Raw genomic sequence first — 6,912 nt, forward strand, 5'->3', positions numbered from 1 at the left:
ATGCATATATGTGTGTGTGTGTGTGTGTGTGTGTGTGTGTGAATGTATGTCTGCATGTTTTACATTTATTTGCTTATTTGTCATCATTGTTGTCTTTTTTTAAAATTTTAGTAGTAGTAGTAGTCATACTTTTTTTTTTTAATTTATGTACGCTAAAAGTTGACTTCATCAAATTTCTGCGCCTTATACATATTATTATTAGTAGTAGTAGTTCTTTTTTAATGTATTTATCTATTATTTATTCACCCTTTTTTTCTTTCTTTTTTCAGAAGAGCTGCGTTTAGCTGAGTGCAGAGATAAATTTTGATAAAGCGAAAGAGGGTGAAGAAGGGAACTAATCACGGATACCTGTTGATATGTCCTCGTGTCGGTAGTCCCCCTTTGTTGATACTCTCTCTTCAGACAGGTACACACACACACACACACACACACACACACACACACACACACACACACACAGACAGACAGACAGACAGAGACAGAGAGAGAGACAGAGAGAGAAGGGAATAGTCCACACAGAGAGAGAGGGGGAGGGAAGGGGGAAGATATGTCGGAAGATAGACTAAATAGACAGAAAACAAGTGTGATTCACAGAGAGAGGGGGGGGGAGAAAGGGGGTGGGGAGAGAAAGACAGACAGACAGACAGAGCAGACAGACAGGCAGACAGACAGACAGGCAGGCAGGCCGGCAAACAGACAGACAAGGGCCGAGAAGGCTTCGATCCGAAGCTACAGTCTGTTGTACAGTGTGTGGACTTGTGTTGCGTGATGCCCTCACACCTGTTGTCATGTTTGTCTCTCGTTTTCTGTCCATGAAAATGTGGGGCAGAGTGAAGTCTGGCTGTAATTAGACAGCTCATTCATTCATTCATTCATTCATTCATTCATTCACTCACTCACACACACACACACACACACACACACACACACACACACATACATACATACAGAGAGAGAGATACAGAAGAGAGAGACAGACAGAGACAGAACACACAGAGAGGTATAGAGAGACAGAAAGACACACACACACACACATACACACACACACACACACACACACACACACACACACACACACACACACACACACACACACACACACACACGTAACGTGCCGTGAGTGAATTAAAACTTCCAGTTTGTGAATGGAAACGTCCAGTGTGCAAAACGAAACATGCAGGGTGTGAATTGAAATATCCATTGTGAGAATGCAAACATCAAATGTGTGAATGCAAACATCAAATGTGTGATTGCAAACATCCAGTGTGTAAACCGAAATACCCGAAGTGTGAATGCAGTCATCCGGTGTGGAAACGAAAACGATGTTCGTCCTTCGGATTCGAAGATGACCATGGCTTCAAATATCAGATGAAAGATCAATGGCTGTGGATCAGGGGGTGACTGATGAAGCCAATCCGGGCCCTGAAGGTTTGTCCACATGTGAGACGGGCGCAATAGCCGAGTGGTTAAAGCGTTGGACTGTCAATCTGAGGGTCCCGAGTTCGAATCACGGTGACGGCGCCTGGTGGGTAAAGGGTGGAGATTTTTACGATCTCCCAGGTCAACATATGTGCAGACCTGCTAGTGCCTGAACCCCCTTCGTGTGTATATGCAAGCAGAAGATCAAATACGCACGTTAAAGATCCTGTAATCCATGACAGCGTTCGGTGGGTTATGGAAACAAGAACATACCCAGCATGCACACCCCCGAAAACGGAGTATGGCTGCCTACATGGCGGGGTAAAAACGGTCATACACGTAAAAGCCTACTCTTGTGCATACGAGTGAACGCAGAAGAAGAAGAAGTCCACATGTGGGACACAAGTGAGTGGGTGCTGTCGGGCCTTGCGCACAGCACGCTTTCGTTGCGCATCGGTGATTCGCCTGGCTTCAGCTGCACGGGTTCCTGTGGTGATCTTGCTGCGCCAAGCTAGACGGTCCAGAGTAAGCGTCTCTCACGTGTTGATGTCGACACCCAGGTCTTTGAAGGACGCTTTGAGGCAGTCTTTCTAGCGTTTCTTCTGCCCTTGCTTGCCCTGACACAGTTCTCCGTACAGCAGCTGCTTAGGCAGTCGACTGTCTGGCATTCTGACCACATGTCCAGCCCACCTGGCTTGGGCTTTCTGCAGGAGGCCAGCTTGTTCTAGGTCTTCCGTGTCGGGGACTTTGTCCTGCCACCTGATGTGGAGGAGTCTGCGGAGACAGCTGAGGTGGAAGCGATTGGGCTGTTTGGCGTGTCTGCTGTAGACAGTCCAGGTCTCGCTGGCGTAAAGGAGGGTGGTAAGGACCACTGCACAGTAGACATTCAGCTTGGTGGTAGAGCTGAGTCCTCTCCGCTCCCAGACGTTCTCACGGAGTCTCCCAAAGGCGGTGCTAGCTTTGGCGATCCTGTTGTTAACATCAGCGCCTATGTCCACTACGCGAGAGAGCGTGCTGCCCAAAGAGGTGAAGCTATCGACTGCCTGAAGGTTCTGCCCCTTGCTGTGATTGGTGGCTGCTGTTTTGACTTTACTGGGGCAGGCTGGTACGTAACTTCAGTCTTTTTGGTGCCGATGGTGAGACCGAAGTTGTCGCAGGCTTGTGAGAAGCAGTTCATTTCACACTGCATCTTCTGCTCTGTGCTGGCGTTGAGTGCACAGTCATCTGCAAACAAGAAGTCTCTGATGCCAGTCTCTTTCACCTTTGTAACAGCCTGCAGGCGCCTGAGGTTGAACAATCTCCCGTCAGTCCTGAACCTGACGTGGATTCCTTCTTCGCAGTCAGAGAAGGCATCCGTCAGCTTGGCAGAGAATACCATACTGAACAATGTTGGAGCGAGAACGCAGCATTGTTTGACGCCGTTTGTCACTGGGAAGGCCTCTGACTCGTCTCTGTCATCCAGAAGTTTCACCATCATGCCGTCGTGGAACTGCCGGACAATTGTGGTGGACTTGCTGGGCCAGCGAAACTTCGCCATGATCTTCCACAAGCTTTCTCTGCTGACCGTATCAAAAGCCTTGGTCAGATCTACAAAGGTCATGAAGAAGTCGTTGTGTTGCTCCTGGCATTTTTCCTGGAGTTGGTGCACAGCAAAAATGTCCACAGTCCCGTGTATGAATGTAAACATCCAGTGTGAAACGGAAAAATCCAGTGTGTGAATGGATATATCCAGTGTGAGAATACAAACGCCAAGTGTGCAATTAAAACATCCGGTGTGTGAAATGAAACATCCATTGTGAGAATGCAAACATCCAATGTGGTGAATGCAAACATCCAGTGGATGAATAGAAACATCCATTTTGAGAATGCAAACATCCAGTGGGTGAACTGAAACATCCATTGTGAGAATGCAAACGTTCAATAGGTTAATGCAAACACCCAGTGTGTAAACGTTAAACGGAAATACCCAATGTGTGAATGGAGACATTCTGTGTGTAAATGGAAACATCCAGTGTGTGAATGAAACCACCCAGTGTGTGCAAAGGGAAACGTGCAATGTGTGAATGGAAAACACCCAGTGTGTGCAAAGGGAAACGTGCAGTGTGTGAATGAAAAACACCCAATGTGTGCAAATGGAAACGTGCAATGTGTGAATGGAAACACCCAGTGTGTGCAAATGGAAACGTGCAATGTGTGAATGGAAAACACCCAGTGTGTGCAAAGGGAAACGTGCAGTGTGAATGGAAATACCCAGTGTGTGCAAATGGAAACGTGCAGTGTATGAATGGAAAAAGCCACTGCGTGATTCAAAACAGTCAGTTTGATGATTAACTCTGAAACAGCGTTACACATACACACACAGGGATACATATATATACACAAGTATACATAATTATATATATATATATATATATATATATATATATATATATGTAAGTATGTATATAACGATAGATATATAGATATGTATGTATGTATGTAATATGTGTGTGTCTGTGTGTACGCGCGTGTGTGTTGTGTGCACGCATTCGCGCGTTTGTGTATATGTGTGTGGTGTGAGTGAGTGAGTGAGTGAGCGTCTGTGTGTGTGTGTGTGTGTGTGTTTGTGTTTGTGTCCGAGTGTTTCCGCGCTCACGTTTGCATTGGTGCTTGTGTGCATGTGTGTGCGTGCGTGTGTGTGTGTGTGCGTGTGTGTGTGTGTGTGTGTGTGTGTGTGTGTGTGTGCGAGTGTACGCAGAGTTGCTTGCATACAAATTGTTCGTCAATGACACCAAGATATCATACCTGATACTACCGATGCTGCTTCTTGATTCTCTTAAGTTGTGGCATTTTACACGTGCTGTGGTACTCACCGCTTTTCAATTTCGGTCCAGAAGCGATCCTTAGACAGCAGCTATCCTTACCCACAGATGCACAAACACTTCCGACAACAATATATTTTTTTTTCACACAAAAACAAAAATCAAAACCAGTGGCAGTACTCCAAGAGCAATGATCTCACATAATGTAAGGGTTGAGCACGTACGTATCAACTCTCGTCACAAAAAGTCGTTCAACATTATGAAACGCGATAAGTTTCGCACACTTAAAAATAGGATTCTAGGAATGCGCGGTTGTAGCAGTAGGCAGACTACTGAGTGAACAGAAAACTTGTTAGTTTGGCGCACAGTTTCTTTCAAAAAAAATAAATAAATAAATAAAAAGAATAAATGAATTAATAAATAAAGAGAAAACTCAGTTGAATAATATCCCCCTCTTGACTTCGCTTCGGAATGTCTCGAGAGTATGCACTGTACATTCTCTTGTTGCTGCTGAAATCGTTATAAAATCAACGAACACAGCGACTTGCCACACACACGAAAACCACCACCAACCAGGGAGGTATTCAAATATATAAATTATTATATACTGCTGTGCAATATATCATAAACCCGAGCACACACATACACACACCTGTTTCCTTTCAAACCAAACGACACTTTTCTATCAGCACAGCAACAAACAGCACCGCCACTCAGCATTCCTTCCAGCACGGCTAGCTCCCTTGTGCAGAACAACAAGCCACTCAACTACAATCCAGATGTCTCCAAGCGTACGTACCCTTCGGACATTGGCACGGACCCCCGCTAGTCGCCAGGCACAGCAAAGCGTGATGGAGTGAGTTGAATCAAGCGTTGTAAGCGTTGTTTCCTTTTTCCGGTTGTGCTTGGGGAATTCGCGACGCGAAGTGCCTGACAGCCGTTCAAAAGAACGCCGTGGCATGATTTCAAACAGGGAGACCTACTTACTTACTTACTTACTAACTAACTTACTATTGTTATGTTCATTCTGTGACAGGGGGTTGAAACATTTTTTAGGGGCGGGGGGGCGGGGGGGAGGGGAGGGGAAAAAAACAACAACAACTAAACGAAATGAAAAACGATGGACTGAAAATATTGCAGAATAGACGAAGGAATTAAACACACACACACACACACACACACACACACACGCACACACACACACACAGAAACCGACACACAACTGACAGACCAAGGTTAACAGTTCTGTGCGGCGCCCCAGTCACTCTTCACACGGTTGAAGGGGTGAGAACAATTTATTGCTTGTCGCCATTTTGGGGGGAACGTGTACTTCGTGCGCCAAGGATTTATAAACCCGGGTCATCGTTAACTGTTTAGCGGCTTGCATGTGGCTTGTTTGGTCTGTTCCTATGCCGGCTGGGTTGGTTTGTTTGTTTGTTTTTGGTTGTTTTGTTGTTGTTGTTGTTTTTTCCCTTTTGATGAGCCTCTTGGTTTCTAGATTTGGTTTAAACAATTTTTTGATAGCAAGAAACAAGGCGAAATACAGTGTTCAATTAAGAAATTTTTTTTTCACTTTTAATAAGCCCCGTGGTTTCTAGATTTGGTTTCAACATTTTACTATATCAAGAAACAAGGCGAAATACAGTGTTCAATTAAGAAAACTTGAGCAACAACAAGCGTGAACTTATAATTACGGTTTCTAGACTTGGGGTCTGTTTTTATGCCGGCTAGTTTTTAACTTTTAATTAACCCCTTGGTTTCTATAGACTTTGACTGAAATGCTTGCGGAGGTTTGAAGAGGAGATTATTGTTTATCACGGTGCCTGTTTTTATTTTACTTCATTTTTTTTTTTTTACTCACTTGTGTGTGTGTGTCCGTGTGTCTGTATGTCTGTTGTCCGTGGTAAACTTTAACATTGACATTTTCTCTGCAAATACTTTGTCAGTTGACACCAAATTTGGCATAAAAATAGGAAAAATTCAGTTCTTTCCAGTCATCTTGTTTAAAACAATATTGCACCTCTGGGATGGGCACAAAAAAATTAAAAAAAAGAAGCCTAATTATATGCAAACTGCATTTACTGTTATATTTATATTTTTTGTATTCTCTAAACTTGGCACGTTGATCTGATATTCTGACACAACAACAAGAGCAGTCATTATTATCATTTTTTGTTCAAACAGGAACTTTTTTTTTTTTTGCATGACATGCAATTTTTATTGATTTTGCAAACGTTTTGGTGCAGATAGCAAAGAAGGGAAATTACTCTGTAATTAATACTAGGGGATTTAATTTATCAAAAGTGAGTCTCGAAGGCCTTGCCTCTCTTGTTTCTGATGTTCTACATCATTGTTCTGTAAAAGCACACAACAAGCAGTTAATGGTCTATCAGCTTTCTCGCACGCGGCGACAGGAACGCGTTCGAGGTCTATCAACGTCGTGGCAAACAGGAAATGACCCCTTCACCGAGACGGCGATGGAAGCGGGATTTTCGTCTTTAGGTTGTGTGTGTGTGTGAAGGTCTGTCTTTGGAATTCCTCCGTGCTATGTGTTTGCGTGGTCTTCACGGGCAAGACTTAAAATGGGTCGCGGTTTCTAGTCAGTTGTGGGGTTTTCTTTTGGTCAGAACTTATTCTAGTCCAGGGTCGAAACGAGTTTACAGTGATGAAATTTATATATCAGTGTGATCAG

The sequence above is a fragment of the Babylonia areolata genome, chromosome 23 (assembly GCF_041734735.1).
Source record: "Babylonia areolata isolate BAREFJ2019XMU chromosome 23, ASM4173473v1, whole genome shotgun sequence".
NCBI classification, from domain to species: domain Eukaryota; kingdom Metazoa; phylum Mollusca; class Gastropoda; order Neogastropoda; family Buccinidae; genus Babylonia; species Babylonia areolata.